The sequence below is a fragment of the Palaemon carinicauda genome, chromosome 1 (genome assembly GCF_036898095.1).
Source record: "Palaemon carinicauda isolate YSFRI2023 chromosome 1, ASM3689809v2, whole genome shotgun sequence".
Lineage (NCBI taxonomy): Eukaryota > Metazoa > Arthropoda > Malacostraca > Decapoda > Palaemonidae > Palaemon > Palaemon carinicauda.
Window position 1 is genome coordinate 6,473,214 of NC_090725.1, and position 23,082 is coordinate 6,496,295.

Sequence of the window (23,082 nt, forward strand, 5' to 3'; positions counted from 1 at the left end):
ATCCTAAGTTAAGTAATATTAAATTAAATATGAAAAAACGAACTCAGGAATATAGAATCTTACACGGTATATCGATTTAAGCAAATCTGAACACCTACTAGGCTATTCTATGCACAAAAACAGATTTTGAGCGAAGCGAAAAATCTATTTTTGGGTGAGATAGCCATGTCGTCCTGATGGAAGTTCCTTCATTAGTAGCTTCCTAGGTTTTATGTGACTACAGTGATATATCCCAGAGAATTTACCGAAGGTACCCAGAATTCTAACTCCTGGAGCGAATATCCCTTAAAATTTTAAGAAGGGATATCGTGTAAGGACGTAATGGCACACCTCATAGCAATCTGCACCCCAGATAGAGTTTTACGTTCGAGGAGGTGTGGCAAAAATAAAAGGGGGGCCCTTCAAAGGCCATCCCCGTTCCCTACTACTATCGATAGTACAACAGCGCCATCCCTACGATAGTGGTCATTCCTTGTAGCATTGAGCATAGGCTGTTACAGATACAGTACTACGGGAGGGAAACTGAAGATCTCTTCTACAGAAGAGATGGGTGGGTCCATCAGGACGACATGGCTATCTCACCCAAAAATAGATTTTTCGCTTCCTCAAAATCCGTTTTTTGGGCTCAAGCCATGTCGTGCTGATGGAAGCATACCAGTGCATTAATGCATCTGTGGATTTTCCATCAGTGCCTAAACCTTATATCAACCTTTTCAATGGTCATACTGACCATATGAGACTTAGTGACAATGCCGTTATATGTCATCATCACTAATCATAAACCATGTTAGTGCTTCCTGCCTCCTACAGGGAACTCATCTAGACAGTTGAAAAGGGATTTCAAGGTTAACATAAATAGTATGACCAAACTTAAGTACACACTGAATATACAACTAGCCTCAAGTTGTATATTTGGCCAAAATTACATCAGTCTCTCTTATGTCTAACCTTTGATGCATACAAATATGTGAAGGATGCATTCTAGGTAGATAAAAAGTCTGGCATGTATAGATACAATTGTCTGGCGAAGGTGGACGCACTACATTCTAATAGACATTTATTTCTAATAAATGACTACAAGAGATGGTTAGCAAAACTAATGTAGTCTGACAATGGGATTATACCTGAAATGAGTACAGGAATCGTATTTCTTTCTTGAAGGAATGAAGTAAAAAAATGCCACTCTTAGATTGAAGAGAAGATAAAAGATAATCGCTCTTCATAATTCCTGTACTGGTTACCATTAACTGCACTATGTACTTCGTACACCGGCACTAGTGCTATCTGTATAATCCCACACCTGGGATTTTAGAACAGAGCTAGTGTTACCATGGTAACACTTAAATAAAAGAAGACATACTTAAAAAGGATGACTTCCTCTCCCCTTAACTGACAGTCCCAGTCAATTATCTGTTCATCGTAGAATAAACGGCAGAATAAAGGGATTTTGACGAAGGAAAAATCTATTTCTGGGAAGAGGCCTGTGACGCCCGGTGAAAAGGGTCCTTCTTTACACTTTTCTAATACTGTATAAATCTTCCAAATATACTAGAGAAAGATAAAAGCATGGAATGCAGAGGTTACAACCCTCGCGCGATCACCTTGTAGGTGTCGTGTATTTAACAAGGGCGTGTGAAAACCACTATTCACTGGCTGTCTTCCATTTAGATAATCCCTCCATCAATGGGGAGGGCCGTGACAGGCCCTAGAGAACACAGTTGGACTACCCCACCGACACCTACCACGCGCGCTCTCTAGGACATCCTTCTGCAAGAACATATGGCTTGGCAAGGAAAAAAGGGGGTGGGTCCGTACCAAACAACCGGGAAGGGTTTCACCGGGCGTCACAGGCCTCTTCCCAGAAATAAGATTTTTCCTTCGTCAAAATCCCTTTTCAGGGGCGGCCTGTGACGGCCAGTGAAAATGTACCTGAGAATGCCTTCCAAGCCCAATACAATAATAACATAATAAGGAGGAAACAAACACCATGTAAGCCAATAATATAATACTGTAAGTAAACATAAAATTACAAACTAGCCAAAGGCATAGGGGACGTAAGGCTAAAATAATATGAAGACAAGGAATCACCCGAGTGTCCAGTCGCAAAAGGTATCAATCTTACATGTCTAAGCATATCTAAACATTAAAGGAATGGTAATTACAATAACAGTTAAATCATAGGAATTAAACATGGTACTGTAAATAACTTAGGGCTAACGAACCACCCAGGAGAGTGGCGACGTGGTGTGAGAGGTGGGTAGGAGGGAGGAGAGAAGAGATGGAATAAAGAAATAATCAGAGTTTAATGGGGAGAGATAAGACTCCCCGCTGCAACCGTAGGGTATTTAAGGGCCTGTAAGTTCTTTAGATAGTGGCATTTGAAAACCATAGGAGATTTCCAACCCGTATATTTTTTAAGGTCATCAAAGTCCATGTTCTGGAAGTAATTGATGGAGGTAGCTATTGACCGTATATCATGAGCATGGGGAAATGATTCCGGGTTAGCATGTTTAATGAAGTAGAGGATTTGTTGTCTGATACCTTGAATGGTCATAGTACCCCCTTGTTCCCTGATAAATAAGGGGCCAGACGAGCGGGTGGCAGATCTAGCTAAAAAGGTCCTGAGAGTAGTGACTGGACACAGCGAAGGATCCTGGAGAAGAGAGATAATCTTCCAAGGGGACCACCTATTTTGCGGGTCCTCATTTTTAGCTAAGAAAGCTCTGTCTGGAGAAAGCAGTACTTCGCCTGTAGGGAGGAAATCTATGTTTTCCGGGTTACGTGAGAGAGCTGCTAGTTCTGAGATTCTAGCACCTGAGGCCATAGCTGTTAGAAATAGAGTCTTCCTAAGCAGAGTGATATAAGAGCAGGTCTCATTGTCCGTGTCTGACGCAAGTTTGAGGACATTGTTCAGAGACCAAGAGACTTATGGCCGATCCAAAGGCCGAAGCCTAGCACACGCTTTTGGAATAGATGAGAAATAGGAATCCGCCAGGTTAATGTTAAACCCAACAAGGAAGATCTTCAAAGCTGACTTGATGGTGGTTATAGTGCTAGCTGCCAGGCCCTTGTCAAATAGGAACCTAAAAAACGAGATGGCTAAATTCGGAGTCATACGAGTATGGTCTGAATTCTTTAGGAAATCTGCTAATTTCTTAACAGCCGAATCATATTGACGAATTGTCGAGTCCCTTTTGTCCGCTTCGATGAAGAGAACGTTTTCCGGGTCAATGTTTGCGTCTTTGAGCTGCAAACTTCATGAAGTCCACAAAGTTAGGGTTTTGGCTATCCTTGAGGAATCTGACACAGTCTGTGTTTGGATTACTTGGGTCAGTTTGGGGAATGGAATCCGGAAGGGTCGGAGTTTCAACTCAAGGAGGAGAGGAAACCAACTGCTCTTTGGCCAGTGAGGTGCTACTAAGGCCACTGCCCCCCCGGAAGGAGCGTAGTTTGTGCAATACTTTCATTAGAAGATTCACTGGTGGAAATAGGTAAATCTTCCTCCAATGGTTCCAATCCAGGGTTAATGCGTCTATGGCATAAGCCTGAGAGTCCATGTTTGGTGTCACATAACACGGAAGTTTGTGATTCATCTGAGTTGCGAATAGATCTACCTGGAGGCCCGGAACCAGCCTGAGTATCCACTGGAATGAAATTATGTCCAGAGACCATTCTGATTCCAGTGGTTTCGTCCTGGATAGTGAGTCCGCTATCACATTCTGGACTCCCGCTAGTTGGGTTGCTGACAGGAACCAGTTCTTTTCTGTTGCCAAGGCGAAGATAGTGACCAGGATCTGATTCAGGTTGGGCGACTTGGATCCTCCTCTGTTGATGCAGTGTACTACGGCTGTGCTGTCTGACACTACTCTGATGTGGGTCGACCTCGGAGGAGAGAGTCTCTTCAGGGTCAAGAACACTGCCATGGCTTCGAGAACATTGATATGGAAGTGTTTCATGGCGGGTGACCAAGAGCCCTGAAACATCTGATGTTCGTAGTAACGCCCCCATCCACTCAGAGACGCGTCTGTATGAATTGTCACTTGTGGGGGTGGGAATTGAAGAGGAACCGATTTGGAGAGGTTCTTCGGTTCGGACCATGGCTGTAGTCTCATTTTCAAGACAGAGGGGATCTTCGAGACCTTGTCTCTTAAAGGTACTGTGGGTCTCTTTCTCCAAACTCGATTGATGTCTTTGCGTTTGACTTTCAATAGTCGATCTGTTACTGAAGCGAATTGAAGAAGGCCGAGGATTCTTTCTAAGGCTCTTCTGGACACCTGTTTGTGTTTGAGAAAATTCTTGATCTTGGAAGCTATTTCTCTTACCTTTTTGGGAGGTAGAGACAGCTTGTGCTGTGCAAGGTTCCACTGTATGCCTAACTATTCAAAGCGGTCTGATGGTAGTAGGCGGGATTTTTATTGATTGACCCGAAATCCCAGGTTGGCGAGAAAACGAAGTACTTTCTTCGTAGCTCTGTTGCATTCCAGGGCCGACCGAGCCCAAATGAGCCAATCGTCCAGATAAGCAACGATCTGAATCCCTTGGTTCCTGAGTTGTTCTAACACTGTCTCTCCCAGTTTCGTGAATATCCTGGGTGCAATGTTGAGGCCGAAGGGCATGACTTTGAACGCAAAGGTTTTCCTGCCTAGACGGAAACCTAGGTAAGAAGAGAAGTTTTGAGCTATTGGTACGTGATAATAGGCGTCGGTAAGATCGACAGAGGTGGTGACGGCCCCACGGGGAAGTAAAGTCCGTACCTGAGAGATGGTCAACATCCGGAACCTGTTGCAGAGGATGTAAGAATTTAGCTTTGACAAGTCCAGGACCACTCTCAATGCCGACGAGCCTTTCTTCGGAACTGTGAACAGGCAGCCTTGGAACTTCAGCGATCGAACCCGTTTGATTGCTTTTTTCTTTAGTAACTCGGTGGTGTACTCTCTCAGAATGGTAGTGGGTTTCTGGAAGAAGGCCACTGGTGGAGGAGGAGAACCTTGTGACCATTTCCACCCCAAGCCTTTGGAGACTATGCTGTGAGCCCACGGACTGAAGGTCCAATGGTCTCGAAAGTGGTAAAGTCTCCCCCCTACCGGGACTATATCATTGCGAGGGAGTGAATCTAGGTCCCTTCCCTCCTCGAGAACCCCTTGTCCTAGGCGTTGACGGAACTGTCCTCTACCCCTGTAGCTACCTCTCTGGTGTCCACGAAAGGGACCTGAGGGTTCGTAGCTAGGGTTGTATGCGGGTGAGGGCATCCAAACGGGGTTGGGTTGGGTACCTGGGGGAGCAGTGAGGTAGACCACCTGCTGAGGGTGCTTCGGTTGTAGAGTCGACGAAGCAGCGGGAGACTGTGAAGACGAGTGGGTAACAGACGATTGATGGTAGTGACCTCGGCTCGTCTTGTAAGGGGCAAACCTCTGTTTTTCCTGAAGGTGGTTTGCTTTTGAACTTCAACCCTCCTTTTGGCAGTGAGGCCCCACCTCGCTTGCAAATTTTGGTTTGCTCTCGCAGCGTCTTGTAGAACCTTGTTCACCTCCTCCTGAGGAAAAAGGTTCTTACCCCAGCAGGGGGAAGCTATCAGTCTGTTCGGTTCATGCCTGATCGAGGCCTCAGATAGAACGTGTTTCCTGCAACTAACCCGAGCCGAACAAAACTCGTGTAGGTCGATTTGGAAGGACAGAGACAGGTTCTTTGTGAACACCTGGAACAAGGTCTCAGTCGGATAAAGCGAGGCTAGAGACTCCACGGAGGTAATGGAGTGGAGAGACCTAGCTAACCTATTCCGTGCCTCAAACTCAGTCTTGAGAAGATTTTCCGGTAATTTGGGAAGCTTCTCGGGAAACAGATTAGAGGTGTAGTCTGGGTCTAACTTCCCTACTGTGAAAGTAGAGGGGGCATCATCCCAGATAGTAACGGTACTCGGGATGAGCATGGAGGTGGGGTCCGTCTCTTTAAGAGCCGGCATGGCAGAACCTTCTTTGATAGCTTAAAAAGTAAGACCTGCCACTTTATCTGTAATAGGCAAGGTAATAACTGGAGAAGCTGTAAATATGGTGTAGGCTCCTTTGTGTGGGGTGAGCTTGGAATTAGTGCACCCCCAGTCCGACAACGTCCTGGCCCAGAGAGCTTGGGCCTGCTCCTTAGGAAATATTACCATTTCCTTCGGTACCTTGTCTAACCTAACCAAGGCATGTTCTTTCAATCGGATGAAGCCGTTGAATGGGAATTCTAGTCCCGGAGGGTAAAATTCTAGGTCCTCTAGAGGGCGGGTGCCTATGCCCTCCAGAGTTATGGCACCATCTATATATGGAGCATGTAAGGCAAACCTCCAAGGGTTGTTTTTATCGAAGGGGGGTAACTTCGATGCGTCTGGGGCTGAAGGAGGAGGCATCCGAGTTCCAGAACGGATCAGACTCGCCACCATATCTTTGAGCTCCGTCATAGCTCCTTGGTCTGTCCTAGAATGTTGTTGTAGATGCTGTTGTATCTGCTCTTTCACAATATCCCTGACCATGGTGGCAGATAAGGCGGGCTCCCGAATTGAATATGAATTGAATATAGGATTTAGGCATTAAGCCAAGCACTGGGGCATCAAAGGCCATTCAGTGCTATATAACGAAAATCATTCAATCATATCTGTACACTCACACCATTTAGTATCATTTTAACCTTTAATACAAATCGTAACACTTTCATACAATAAAATCTAGATGTGAAATAAATAGGGATTAAAAGGGTAAAATAAATAAATAAATTAATAAAATCAATTATAGCTCGTAATATAACTCAATACTTTGTATAAATTTTCTCAAGTTCAGGGCATTACAGTTTTCCCCCCAGTATATCTCTTAAAGGTTTGTCCTGGAGTAAATGTGTCCTCCTCTGAAGATTAAAAACAGGACAATCGACTAAAATATGTTTAACATCCATTGTCACTTGACAGGTATTACAAAGAGGGGCCTGTCTCCTTTCCCCACTCTTCATTAAATAATTGTGCGTTGCATGTGTATGGCCAATACGCAGCCTAGTTAAAATAATGGTATCCCTTCTACTTGTAGAATTACAAGATGACCATTTATCCACCAATGGGTGGATTTGTTTCAATTTTGTATTGGTGGTCAGTTCAGACCATCGAGCTTGCCACTTATTTTTACAGTAAAGATGAATCTCACTTTTAAGATCTTTGTAAGGAATACTCAAGGGGGATGGATTACTTAGCCCTGAAGCTTCCTTTGCTGCCTTATCTACTTGTTCATTTCCATCCACCCCAACATGGGCAGGGACCCAACAGAAGTGAACACTGACTCTCTTCCTAGACTGCAGAAGTACTAACCAGTCCTGCACCTCTTGTACTAGATGATGGCCTGGCATAATTTGTTTTAATGAGAGTAAAACACTATTGGAATCCGTAAAAATTGTATAAAAACTATTTTGGTTGCCATTTTTAAAAATATGTTGGACTGCGAGAATTATTGCGTACAGCTCAGCAGTAAAAATTGAACAAGAGGATGGGAGTTTCCTTCTAATAACAATATCCCCCACCACAGCTGCACTTCAAACTCCTGCAGCTGATTTGGAGCCATCTGTAAAAACATGTTTCCCATGATGTTGAGCAGCATGATTTAAAAACTCACTTTTCATTACCCTACTAGGCAAGGTATTTTTCCCTCCTGCCGTAAAACATACTTTAACTGGTGGATTACACCAAGGAGGAGACTTGGGATATCCTACCTCTGCTATCTGTGCTGTTAACAAGCCTACTTCTCTAGCATCATTTTTCAGCTGTACTTCCAAAGGCTTAGGCACTCTAGATCTGTTAGGAGCCCGATCTAAAGACGCCCTAACATATTTACAGTTAGGATTGTTTCTCACAGCAAGGGACCTAGCTAAAAACCTCAAACTCAACTCCTCTCTGCGAATGGAAAGGGGAGGTATGCCAGAATCAACATAGAGACTGTCAATGGGAGATGTTCTGTAAGCACCTGTGCAGATGCGAAGCCCAGCATTGTGAACAATATCAAGTTTTCCAAGTAAAGTCTTTGTAGCTGACCCATATATTTGGCATGCATAGTCTAACTTGCTCAGACACAAAGATGTATAAATTCTAAGCAAAGCTGTTCTATCAGCACCCCAATCAAAATGCAATACCACTTTCAGAATGTTCAGTGACTTCTTAACCCTGATAGATAGGTCATTTATATGGGGACCAAATGTCATTTTCTTTCCCCAAATGTCATTTTCTTGTCGAAAATGACTCGAAGAATCTTGGACACTATCCTCATATGGCAAAATACAATCATTTAAGAAAAGGGTGGGGATCTCTTCCCTTTTACGAGTACGAGTAAAGCGAATGGCTTTGGTCTTCTGAGGAGAAAACATGAATCCACGAGAATTTGCCCATGCGGAAGCAGCATTTATTGCAATTTGAAGATTTTGGCATGCTTGTAGTGCAGATGATCCACTATAATAAATTGCAAAGTCATCGACAAATAGTGATCCTTGTATGCCAGGAGGTATGTGACTAATGAGACTATTAATGGCAACAGCAAACAAGGTCACACTCAATACGCTGCCTTGGGGGACACCTTCTTCTTGCATGTAGGATGAAGATAGTTCTGACCCTACTCTCACTTTAATTGAGCGGTTTGATAAAAATTCTTCAATAAAAGAGAACATATGTCCTCCTATACCCCACGAGGCCAATTGCTTTAAAATACCACCCCTCCAGGTGGTGTCATATGCCTTTTCGAGGTAAAAAAAAGACACACACCACCTGGTTTTGGTTAGAAAAAGCATTTGAAATTTCCCTTGATAACATCAGCAAAGGGTCTAGAGTACTTCGGTTCTTCCTAAAACCAAACTGTCTGTTAGATAAAAGATTTTTTTATTCTAGATACCACACAAGTCTGTTGTTGATCATTCTCTCAAATAGTTTGCATATGCAACTGGTCAAGGATATGGGCCTATAACTAGATGGCAGTTCTGGGTCTTTACCAGACTTGTGGCCTGGAATTACAATTGAAGTATGCCAGGAATCAGGAGATGTATGGGAAGCCCATAGACCATTAAAGGTTTCTAATAAAAATTCCTTGGTATCCACTGGAAGATGTGATATCATTTCATACCGGATGCCATCCTCACCTGGGGCAGTTAAAGAAGAGCTAGAGATAGCATTTTGCATCTCCTCCATACTAAAAGGCAGGTTAAAAGCTTCAATATTTGAAGAAGCAGGAGGAACAACAGATGTTGATGTTCTAATTTGTTGAAATGCTGGGGAATAGTTGTCAGCACTTGATACATGGGCAAAGTGCTTAGCAAGAACCTCTGCTACATCTTTGGGGTCAGATATATATCTATCATTTTCCCTTAATATTGGTAGAGGCTTAGGGACGAATTTACCTTGAAGTTTTCTAATCTTGTCCCATATTTCCTTTGAAGGAGTTTTGGTATTAATATTAGATATATATTTCTTCCAAGATGCTCTCTTTGCTTTTTTAAAAGTTCTTTTTTGTTTGGCACAGGCTCTGAGGTATGCTATTCTATTTGCTACATAGTTTGTTCTCAAGTATCTTCTGAAGCAAGTTCGGGTCACTTTTCTTGCGTTGGCACATTCTTTACTCCACCATGGAACTACAGAGCGATGAGGTAAACCGCATGTTTTAGGTATAAACTTGCTAGCATTATCATCAATAATATTTTTAAGATGTTGATAGGCATGCACTGGAGATGTAAATTCATCATACTCTTTATCAGTGTGTGAACAGTTTTCATAAGCTGCCCAGTCTGCCTCGTCTATCTTCCATTTTGGTGGACACTGAGAAGGAAGATTATGGACATAATTTAACATTATTGGCCAATGGTCACTGCCATGTAGGTGTTCATTTACTGACCAAAGGTAGTCCAATCGAATAGATGAGGAACAGATTGACAAATCAATCGCTGATGTAGAGTTGTGGAATACATCATACCTAGTTGGAGAACCATCATTCATTAGTATTACATCATTGTTGTCGATTAATTCTTCAACAAGATTACCCCATCTATCGCACACATTTCCACCTCATAAAGTATGCTTTGCATTAAAATCACCCATTAAAATAAAAGGGGCAGGAAGCTGATTGATCAGGTCTTGGAGGTCAGAAAGTCTAAGCCTTCTTGGATTACCAGCATGATCTAAGAGGAAAAGTTCTAAGGATGGTTCAGTATATAGCGAGCATAAAGTAATTTTTTTCCCGATATGAGTTCTAACTGCACATGCCTGTAGTGGTGTATTGAGTAGGATTGTTTCAAATTTTACAGATTTGTGAATAATAAAACCTGTACCACCTTGAGCTCTTGCAGCTTGCAAAGGAGGGGATCTACAAAAATGATAATTGAGTCCAGGATTAAATGGTTTGTCACTGATCTTGGTTTCCCGTAGACAAATTACCTTCGTGTCTGAGTCCCTGGTTAAAGTTTTTATTTGCTCAATGCTAGTACTTAGACCTCTGCAATTCCACTGGATGATAGACATTATCTTTTGTTATTATTTTTCTTTGTCTCCTTTGTCTTTTGGGACTTTTCAGATGAAGCCATGTAAGGCCTGGAGATGAAGGTGAGGATGATGGGGACCTTTTCCTCTTTGGAAGATCTTGTTTTTCAATCTCCATCAAATCAGGTAGAGATTCTGCCTGAGAAAATACATTTAAGGTGGTGGAAGCCACATTGGCTTCCTTGGAGGATTGTGCTAGAACTTCAACAGTTCGAGCACTTAACCCAGAAGGCTGGGCTACTACCTCTAGGGGAGATGCTCCTATCGGTGACAATACTTTTGGTGTTGGAAACCATATTGACCTCTTTGGAGGTTTGTGCTCTGGCTTTTATAGGCTGAGCACTTGACCCAGATGGCTGGGCTACTACCACTAAGGGAGATGCACCTGACGGGCCAGGTGCTGCCACTGGTCCCCCTGTGGTAGTAAGGGGTAGTGGATTATAATCTTTTGGTGGCATCTTAACCGTGCGAGCAAAATTAAGTTGCCGATTGAGTAAATGCTTTGCATAACCTACACTTATATGTTCAGCATTTGCTTTCAAGATTGCAGCTTCTTCTTTCTTGTATTCTCTACATCTTTTATCATTTGATTTATGATGATCTTTACAGTTTGCATAGGTTGTATCTCTGTTGCATTGGCCATGTTCTAACAAAGAACAGTTAATACAGATCTTCGTATTATTGCAGTACCGGGAAGGGTGACCGTACTTGAAACAATTAAAGCATTGTAAAGGCCTAGGTTTATATTCTCGAACACGTACTCTTTCATTCTCAATAATTATATGATCTGGTATAACAGGGGTTTCAAATGTTAAAACTACCATGCTTGTTTGAGGGATCTTACTTACTTTCCAAACATTAGCAGGGCACATGTCCAGAATTTCTGGTTCTGAAAATTCATATAGATCTTTATCAAAAACTACTCCTTTACCATAGCTGAAGCTCATATGTGGTTTAATATCCTTAATAGGATCAATTTCTGCAATCTTCATGCCACAAAGCATGTGAGCTTGAGTATCTGATTTTGCATTAATCAAGACAGATTGCTTACCGTATCTGCTAATATCCTTACTTTTAATTAAACCAACTTTTTTTTGTATAAATTTACTAATCTTATAATAGTTATAATTATCTATCTTCCCAGATGCAATTATCCATGTTGGGGGCTTGGAGGTTCTTACTTCTGGAAGTCTATGCTCTATTTCTTTTTCCATCCATTCTTCTGGTTTATATACCTCTAGGTGTCTTGGTGCTTTATCACATAGAGCCCCAGAAATCAAACAATTATTAATTTTTATGCTCTCTAAATTTTCATTTGCTTCTAAAGCAATCTCAAAACTTGAAAATGATACCCAAGCTTCCCAAAAGCCTTTACTACCATTAAGCTCCATTAAAATTTCTTTGATTGCCCCAAATCTATAGAAAGCTTCATGAATTATGTCATAGCTACAACCAATTGGTATGTTTTTTAAGTGGAGAATTTTCAGATTTTTTGTTGGATCTGGTAATGAGCCAGAACCAGAGAGTAAAGTATTACTGTTATTACAAGAATCATTTTCCACCAGTGCCGATAAATTGTCTTTAACTACACTGGTCAGAGAAGTATTGTTGGAGGAATCCTTTTTATTGCCGAGGTTGTCAACAGAGATTTCCCTATTTAAACAAGCAGAAGTCGTCAACGGTGTCTGGGGTTCGCCATTTGATCCAGGGGTACGGGGAATATTAAGTTTACTCATTAATTATATTTTTGGGGGGAGGGAAGGGGTCATAATAACAATGAAAAAAAAACAATGGAAAAAAATAAAGTTTAAGGGAGAGAAAAAATTAAGACTGTCTGAAATTCCAAAGAAGACACCGTTAGCCTTTCCTGGAATTAATTTCTCCACCAATGACACCTGTGAAAGCTGCTTACCAAATGTCCACTCCCTACCCTACCACAAAGGGATGGTACCACTATGATTAGAGTGGCTCAAGTGTATGCCAAACCCGCTTGATGGGACTGAGAGCATTTCAAGAATACAATCATCCCCACTCTAATCATAGTGGCAGGCAAACCGGACAGAATGCCGAGAGTCCTATCTCTATGAAATCGCCAACCCCTGGAATCCGAAGGCCAAATTTCCTACGAGATAGTTCCGCGTGCCAGTATGGGAATACTGACACTCCTAGGTGTCCAAACATTTTCGGGCAGTTGGCAAGACCACCACAGCTCCCACAATTGATTTTGAAATAAAAACCGATCATGGATACAATGTCCCCTCTAAAAAACCTGGACAGTGAAATGGGTAAGAGAGTTTTGACAGCAAGGTTGGAGACAGCTGATAATTATGAAGGAGGAATAAGCAATAAGAAGTAATAGAAAAAGAAATAGAGAAATTTAGAGTCAAACTGAGGAAAAGAAATTCCCCAGTTCGAGAGCCCTCTTGCCCGTCACAAGCCTTCAGCACGGGAATGATATGCCGTGCTGAAGCCCAATGACTTCATCAAGGCATTCTCTCGTTAAGAGGGGTCGGGCTCCCGAGCCCGATCCGCTGACGAAGCCCTGGACTTAGCGGACTTCGTCTTTTTAGGAGTCACGGTTTTAAGTACAGTAATATGAACATCAGGATCCTTTGAGGGTCCCGGGACCGGTGACACTGATAATGGCAAAGCTGAAGGCTTAAAGGTACATAGTGGCTTCACCTTGGGTCGTACAGGAACGGAGGGACCTCGAGGAGAAGCCGTAGGTTTATCAAAGCCGTGAAAGGAAGCAGTAGAGGAAGGAGTGTGGGATGAAAGGGGGTCCACCAACTCATCACCACCTACCTGCTCATCCATGGGTTCGTCGTCCAGATCTAGAAAGGGCGCGTCCTCCGTTAGAATGGTTGCTCTAACCGCCTCAATTAACGGGGCCGCTGTCTCCGGTGGAACTGCTGCAGTAGTAGAGCCTGGGAATAGGCGAGAAGCCATGTCTCCATCAAGGAGATAGGGTGCGCCAGACGGCGCATTCCTCCCAAAACCTGACACCCAAGGACGGAGAGTAGCTCTTGCCTCCCGGAGAGATTCATCATCAGCCTGAAAGAGGAGAGGGGATTAATGATGAAGCAATAATCGATGTAAATATATAAAGACCAATTAATTCCTCGCAAAGGATATTAACAGGAACAAACTAGAACCAACTTACCTCCTCGCTCAGGAGTAGGGATGACAGCTCATAGCAGAGCATGCATGACTCTGGGAACCATACCATGTAGGGGGCTTGTCCCGGTTCCCGAGAGAAGGATATGGCGCAATGTGCATGGGACTGGCATAGATCATGGCCCATGGGATCAGTAAAGGCAGCGGAGCAGCCCTTGGCAGCGCAGCGGACTTTCTGTAAAAGAAAGAAGACATAAGTCTGGATGTTCCTTGAGATTCTGGTCAGTGACATATGAATCCACAGAAAACAATTAATTTTAATTATGTGCGAGTACAATATTAGCTAACAAATTAATATATTAAGAAAATATATTAATAACCAGTAATCACGCAACATGAAACTATAAACTTCATCGGTATCAAATTGTTAACTCCAGTTCTGATCGTCTGATTGATCTCTGTTTGTACCGGAGATCCAGTGACAAAGGCCCGTCATCGTGATATCGTGACCGTCAGCGGTACGATAACATTAACCTCAATGCTGAATGTCTGTGTTATCTCCAGTGAAGCCGGAGATTCGATGAAAAAGGGACCGTAATAGCGTAATTGTGATCAAACATGACAAAGGTTTGTGTGCAAAAGGCCGCAGCCGGAGTCTGAGTGCCGGATTTCACCGTTGCACTCCAAATATCTGACTAGTTCTCACCCAATGAGTATCCATTATAGCGGAGTATAACTCAAGGCGGAGCTAAGGGTGTCGGCATAAAGCGACCCCAACTAATGACTCATACACTAACGTAACCTATTAATAGTGCTAGCTATATTAACAGTAACCACATCAATAAAACGTGAATATTATAAACGTAATATCATCAACTCGGAGAATAAGAGGAGGCAGGAATAACTCGTGATCGTAAAAAACGGAAAACGGGAAATCCACCTCTCTTACTCGAGCTTAATAAAGAAAACGAGAGAAGGGGTAACTCGTAACTGTAGAACAGAAAACGAGCACTCTATGCTCACGCTCTCAAGGTTACATAAAAAACCAACATCACACAATAATACGATAAGAAAAATAATAAAATTGATTGCTTTTTTCTTAGTAATTGTAATAACCAAGAACGAAGAATAACGACAACGTAACAAATAAACATAAAGATATAGTCTAAAACGAGCACCTTCCTGAGGCGTGTACAAAACTATAACAAAGACTAAATTGCTATTCTTCGTAGGTCCAAATTGGACTTGCTAACAAATAAATACCATAGTAAAAACTAATAATAAATAATGATAATAAAATTGGTCATAAAACGTAAGTGATATAACCTAGATGACAGAGTACCAGATGGGCAATATTAACTTGAAAATTTACCGAAGTGAACAAAACCCAAAATGGCTGCCGATACCGAGGCAGGCAAATTGCTTCTAAAACTAAAATCCACAATACTGGAAACAGAACAAATGCCCGGTACTGCAATAAACTGTCAAAACAAACTATGGTACTTAACATTGGTAAAGGTGAAGTAGCAACGTCAGTCATATTGAATTAACGACAAACACTTGCGAAAAAAAACTGAGCAAAACACTACCGACTTAGCGGGCAAGTCCAAAACAGAAGGATGTCCTAGAGAGCGCGCGTGGTAGGTGTCGGTGGGGTAGTCCAACCGTGTTCTCTAGGGCCTGTCACGGCCCTCCCCATTGATGAAGGGATTATCTAAATGGAAGACAGCCTGTGAATAGTTGTTTTCACACACCCTTGTTAAATACACGACACCTACAAGGTGATCGCGCGAGGGTTGTAACCTCTGCATTCCATGCTTTTATCTTTCTCTAGTATACAGTATTTGGAAGATTTATATTAGAAAAGTGTAAAGAAGGACCCTTTTCACCGGCCGTCACAGGCCGCCCAGAAAATAAGTTACTGTCGTCACCACATATTACTTCAGATCATGGACTAGCATAGCATAGTGTTTGTAGAACATCCTGGATGATTCTTATCCAGTGCATGTCCGAGAACAAGTGAGGACCCAAACCGAAAATAGTTTATCACAGAAATTAGGGGGCAGGTTTCAATACACTACCTGCCGCCACTACAAAGTGTTTCAGTTCATACACTTGTTTTGCATAGTGTTTGTAAAACACTCTGGATGATTTCCATCCAGTGTATGAACGAAGACGCTCAAAGTCCATGTACTGAAAGAAGTTCAGTGATGAAGCAATCTTTCTCGGATCATGACCTGCGGGAGTACTGTCCGGATCCGCTCTACGAATAAAGTAGGTGAGCTTCGCCCTTAGTTGATTTAGAGATAAATTTGATCCCGAAGTTTCTCCTTTAAAGAGCTGTCCTCCCCTGAAGTCAGAAGTTCTACGAAGATAGACCTTTAGACACACTACAGGACATAGAGAGACATCTTCCTTCAGAGGACAGATTCTCCAGGGACCCCACTTCTTAGTGGGTAGCTCGATTTTAGCGAGAAATGATGGATCAAGAAAGAGATTCATTTCTCCTAAATCTGTGAACTGAATGTGGCCCTCCTCTCTCGATAGAGCCACTATTTCACTAACTAGCCCCAGAGGCTATTGCGAACAGGAAAATAACCTTTTAGGTTAGATCCTTAAGAGAACAATATTCATTGTTCACCGATGAGGCATAATGTTAAGACCTTGTCCAAAGACCAAGAGATGGGCTTTGGTGGTGCTGCAGGCCTAAGTCTAGCACATGCTTTCGGAATCTTGTTAAAGATTTCATTTGCCAGATCCACTTGGAAGGCATATAGGAGAGGTCTAGTCAAGGCCGATTTGCACGTATTTATTGTATTGGCCGCCAACCCCTGGCTATGAAGGTGGACAAAGAAGGACAGACAGAAGTTCATAGAAATTTCTTTCGGTCCTTTTGATTTAACAAACTCCACCCACTTCTTCCAGGAAGACTCATATTGTCTTCTAGTAGACTTAGCCTTGTATTCTTCTAAGAATTCTATATTGCCTTCTGAGATCCCAAACCTCTTTCTAACCACTAGGGCAAGAAATTCGTGAAATGAGGGGTTTGGGTTCTCCGTGATAAACCTAAGGCAGTTTATTTTTGAATCTTCAGAAATATAGCTAGGATCGGAACTAGGACCGGCCTCATCTAGTCTATCAGCCTCATTAGAGGATCCTCGTAAGGGGCTATTTAACGAGGTACTTTCTTGAAGATGCTAGTGATGAAAAAATCGAGCTGCAGTTCCGGGACTTGTTCCCATCTGGGATGGAATATGTCTGCGTCCATGGACCATTCCAGCTCTATCTCCTTGGATTGAGATAGAGTATCCACCGACACCTCGTGGATCAGTTGTAAGTGAACTGCTGTTAGGTGCCATTCCTTTAAGAAAGGGATGGGTAACTTTACCAGAAATGTACGAGATGTTCGATTGTGAAGTCATATTTGATCTCTTCAAGCATTAGATGTGTGTTTTCTCCAGACTCTTAACGCATCCTTTCGATGTGCTCATTGCACAAGGTCTGTCAGAATTGCGAACCAGGGAAAGTTTAAAGTTTTCCCTTGTTAGCGTTTCGGGAATCTGATCAATCAGCCGAGTCTCTTGACGGACCTTGTGAGCTCCTTTTAAATTCCCAAGAGGAAATTGAGTTGATGTGACTGAAAGCTTCGATGGTTTCTTAGCCATCGAAACCATAGATCTGGAGAAAGTCGAGACTTCTAGAGGCAATTCTTGCATCTGCGATGTCCCGGGAACCAGGTCATCTATATGAAGATACTTAGGACTGTGAGTCTGTTACGTATCTATTCTAGGATGAATATTACACTTCGTAACATGAATCCTAGATAGGAGGAAGGGGGGTGGTTGGCTGGAAGGTTCCGGGGGACACCTTTCAGGTCTGGTAAGACTACGAACACCCTTAATTGGAACAAGGTCCATATGTTCAGAAGGATTAACATTCGGAACTTGAAGTTTACTATAAACTTGTTGAGTGGCGACAGGTTCAGAATGACTCGGAGATTTCTTGAGTCCTTCTCGTGAACAGAAAATGGCCTTCCCTGGAACTCGACGAGCCATAGCTTTCTTACTACCTGTATGCTCTACAGCTCTCAGGTATACTCCTCCAGGAGGGTTTTGAACTGTAGGAGAAGGTAAGACGACGAAAGTAGGGACATTTTCGTTTCCCACCAATGGCTCATTTCGAATAGGCCCTGGACCAAAGGATCGAAGGTCCTGCGATCCCGAGGGAAAGTTCCTCCTAGCCGAAGCATCTTTATGCTTCGAATAATCAGCAGGTTTAGACTTTTTACCATTTGCCTGTAGCATTGTGGTCACTGGAATATTTCCAGTATTTTCGATCTTCTTTTTAGGTTGGGGACCCACAACCACAGAAGATTTTCTCTTTGAGGGAATGCCCCCATTTCCGGAGAAGACTTATGTTCTCCATGGTGGCATTCTTAATTACTTCCTTAATGACCTCTTGTGGGAAGAGGTCTTTACCCCAGATGGTGGAAGATATTAGCTTCCTTGTTTCGTGTTTCACTGTTGCAGCAGCGAACACAAACTCTCTACATGCTCTCCTAGCCTTCACAAAGGCGTAAAGATCCTTTACCAAGGTAGCCATATGCATTTTGGCTATGGCCATGATCATGCCTGGGGTGTTTTCGTAGGTTGAACACAACTCTATGTAGTTTTGTAGAGAAAGGGATGTCGCAAGTCTCTTCTTTGACTCGAGTTCATTAAACACGAGCAAATCGGACAAAATAGGGAGACATACATTGAATTGTCGACTTGCGACATCCTTGTCTAATTTTCCTACCGAAAATGTCAAATGGACTTCCTTCCAATCCTTTTCCTGACCGGGAAAGGCTGGTGACAAAGGCTTGCACTCATCGAGTGTAGGACATGGTTCACCCGCCTCTACAGCTTTGGTAACTGAAGTAAATGCCTTCCCCATAAAGGGGAAGGCGAGTGAAGTAGGAGCAAGAAAGGAAGGTTGTCTGTTATTCAGTGAGAATACCTTCGTCTCTGAATAACCCGCCCTCTTCAGATTACCTGAAAGGATAGTCCGTGCCTTACCATGGTCAAGAATCATGACCTCCTTTTGTTCCGTTCCTTTTCCTGACTTTGGTTCACACCACAGTCGAACCCAACAATTAGGGAAAGCATCAAAGCTTGGCCAAAATTGGATTTTGTCCAAAGGAACAGCACCTAATTTCTCTGAGATGTAGAGATTGCCATTTGAAATCGACATCTGCTCCGCAAACCTCCAGGGATTGGTTATGGAGCATGTAGGAAGGTCTTGATTCATGGGTCGTTTGACTGACCCGTGGGAAGCAACAAGAGAAGCTTTACAAGGTTCTATCTTGTGTTTTACTTCCTACTTTTTGCTTGGTTTACCAAAGCTCTCTATCTGATTCTTCAGTTGGATACATAACTGCACCACTTTATCCAATAGACGGGTATAAGACGAAGATGTTGACATCGGTGGGTCTCTAGTCGGCATAGGCGGAGGAAAGTCCAACACAACATATTTCTCTTCTACCTTAGGGCACTTCTTGCCCTTGATCCCAAAGGTTTTCTCGCCATCAGGGGATGTAGTTGGCTCCTGAGGCACTACTATTTCCTCACTTAGCTTTGGAAATAATAGCTTACGCATCCTATCGTTAGGGAGGAAAGGTCCCGGAGAGATCTTTCGGAAGCCTCTCACCCAGTTACGTAATTTATACTGAGCTATATCCCTAGACTCTGTAGACTTGGGATTAGCAAAACCTTCAGACATCAATGTCTGACATATATTGCAACCCTGTGGATTCCAATAATGTAGGGATCCGGAAATAATATTGCAGGGGGCATGCAACCTGCAAGTATTATGACCGTAAAAGTCCTTACTCTTGGCTTTCCAGGGAACCGCAGCACAAGATATCTGGTGTTCCTCCTGTAAAGAAAGGAAAGCCAAATGAGTATACAAGGGATTATTACACTGATAATCAACATGTAAATGTCATCTACAACGGAATAGCTTAGGATAGTAAGCTATAAAGGGATAGTAGGAGATACATACTTGTGTACCCCCGCGAGCAAATGCTGCTACCTCCCCTCAGTATTAACTACATGGAGCTTTCTCTGTTGAGAAAATCCAAGTAGAAGGGTTCTTACCCCTAGGGGTAGAGAAGTATCAAGTAACTGTCCCAAAAAAGATAATACTGTGGGGTCAGGATGACTGATTCTAAATCAGACTATTGAAGAAAATATTCCTTCAATATATAAGCAGTATCAGCAGAAAACTCGCTGAAGGATACCCAAGGTATGCTAGAAAATACTACTGTATCATGGTACTGTAGTTTTCTAAATGCAATAAGTCTAAATTGCAAATTATCGACTACTGTACCTATGTATTGTAATCTAGTCATTATGCTGCCTACCAGGCAGCATAAGACAGAAGGGTCCATCCAGCATAAAGCCAGATGGACTAGAAAATTAAAGACATATATTAGTATATCCGACTCAGGTCACTTGCTGTAGTCTTCCTACTATATTAAAATATAGAGTTTCCTGATCAGGGAGACTCAAGAAAAGGCTGTACCATTTAAAGGTTAGGAGTGTATAACTCTTGCCTTGAAGTATTTAAAATTATAGGGTAATCCTAAACTGATTTCCAATCAGGATATTGAAGAAATCATATTCATTCAATATAGGATCAGGCTCAGCACATGCCCGAGCTGGATATCCAAAATATATTGGAAATAACTACTAGTACAAGAAATATAGTAGTTTTCTATCTACAGTATATACTATACTGAGATATACTGGCTATCTGTATAACCTATACAGTAGTTGATCCGGCATGTTGCCGGTCTAGCTAGGACTTGCCGGCATACTCGGCAGAACTAGCGATACAGAGAGAGAGACAGTATGGAAAAAAGGGCTATCCTTTACTGTAAATGTATACAGTAATTAAGGAAGTAAAAGTCTAATAGACTGCCTTTTTTCCGAAACAAGGTTCTAAAAGAAGGGGAGAATGTATCATTCAGGGTTCTATATAGCTACAGTACTGTTGCCGGCAACCCGCTGACAGTACAAGTACAGTCGGCGCGCTGCCTACCGAGTCAGCACTGACTTTGCCGGCAGCACACAGGCAACCGAACCTATAGCAACAGTCCAAGGGAGGACTGAAGAACCTTGGGGACAGAAGGGACTACCCACCCACTGCCATCATGAACGTAACTGCCAGCCATGCCGGCAGCTAGCGAATGTGCCGTCAGCCGCCAGCCATGCCGGCAGCTAGCGAATGTGCCGTCAGCCGCCAGCCATGTCGACAGCCGCTGACAGTCCATGATTGTCGGCAGCCATCTTGGTTGCCGGCCAGGCCAGCAAAAGGCTATCATGCCGTCAGCCGCCGGCAACGTCGGCAGTCGCCGACAGTCCATGACTGCCGGAAGCCATCTTGGTCGCCGGCCAGGCCGGCAAATGGCTATCATTCCGTCAGCTGCCGGCAACGTCGGCAGCCACCGGCAATGTTGGCAGTCGCCAACAGTCCATGACTGCCGGCAGCCATCTTGGTTGCCGGCCAGGCCGGTAGGCGGCAGTAGTCCTACCGCCAGCCAAGATAGGAGAGGGAGTCTGGCTGGCCCCAGCACCCTACCGCAAAGGTAAGGTTGCAGGATGTCAGCCTAAAAAGAAAATGGATCAACCATCAAAAAGGATAGAGGGGTAGGGGAAAACGGATTTTGAGCGAAGCGAAAAATCTATTTTTGGGTGAGATAGCCATGGCGTCCTGATGGAAGGTTCCTGTTTGGTAGCTTCCTTGGGTATAAGACTACTAAGATATTCCCAGAGAATTTAACCACAGGTTATCACAGAATTCTAACTTCTGGAGCGAGTATCTCAAAGGTTTCCCTTTAAGACATCGTAATACAACAGGGGACACGCATGTCTGGTCGTGCCACATAGCTATCTCCACCCCGAACAGAGTTAACGCTTCGGTGTGTAAGGGCTGAGAATAGCTGGGAGCCGTTCCACAGCTAATCTCACTCGTGGCTACTACTGATACTCGAGACGTAAACAAACGGACGCCATTGCTCTAATGACGTCACGCGCGTCTTTATCCTGGCGCCAGTTGCTGCCCATCACCATGATACAATTGTGTAGGGTGGGAACAAACTGAACGAAGTAGTAGGGAGGGTCCATCAGGACGCCATGGCTATCTCACCCAAAAATAGATTTTTCGCTTCGCTCAAAATCCGTTTTTTGGGCTCAAGCCATGGCGTCCTGATGGAAGAGTACCAGAGAATCAATGTATCGTGGTAGATTTTCCCCCAGAGTTAAGTGCCTAGGCATTGACAAAACAGCAAAGTAATCTTAGGTAAGAACCATAGGAACGAAGTATCCTGCCCCCCATTGGTAGGAAGTTCCCATGGGCTATGCCGACGTCAAAGTGGTATTGAAGGGCTATTCATCTTGACAGAAGAACTTTTAAGAGCTTAGAGATGAAGCAGAATGTTTGATATTTGTATAGGAACATTCTGAAGTAGGCCAGTGGTGGTTGGGCACTGTGTGTAGAGTTCATCTCCTGATTATCAGAAGTAAGTATTCGTGTAGGAACCTTACTGAGACAAGGTGAATATAATTTAGGAATAGACATCTTAAATTCTTCATGACCATAAGAAAGGAGGAATAAATAAAACTATGACAGTATGTATTTCATAGTAAGTAGGAGCTGAAAGAGACGCATAAGTAATAAAATAGAAATTTTATTTCACAATGCAGAAATTAAATAATTTACAGCAAAAGTAAAGTTCATTTACAGTAATAATAATGTACATAGAAATAAAGGCTTGCTCTTGAATCTGAAAGGGAATTTCAGGATTAGTAGGTACTCGTTCTCGAGGAACGCAAGTCTTTAAATAACACATCATGCTCAAGGCATGCGGCACTTGTGTGACACTATGACATTTCACCTGGGATAAGAACAGTTATAAAAGCACTAAGTGTTTTTAGACATCACTATGAATCACTCGAGGGTCAACATAGGCACCCGAATAGTTAGAGTCCCAAGTAACTCACTGTTCTACGCAGAGTTAGGTGCAGGTTTCATAACACTACCTGCGGCTACCACAAAATGTTTGATTTCGTGCACTTGTTTCGCATAATGTTTAAAGAAAACTCGCGAGGACTTCCAGCCCGTAAAGTTCTTAAGGCTCTCGAAGTCCATGCTCTGAAAGAAGTTCAGAGAAGATGCCACTTTTCTAGGATCATGACCAGCGGGTGTACTGTTCGGATCCGCTCTGCGAATGAAGTAGGTGATTTTCGCTCTTAATTGTTTCAGTGACAGGTCGCTGCCCGATGTTTCTCCTTTGAAGAGTTGGCCTCCACCAAAGTTTGAAGTTCTGCGAAGATAGACCTTGAGACTCTCTACTGGACATAGAGAGACATCCTCCTTCAGGGGGCATATTCTCCAAG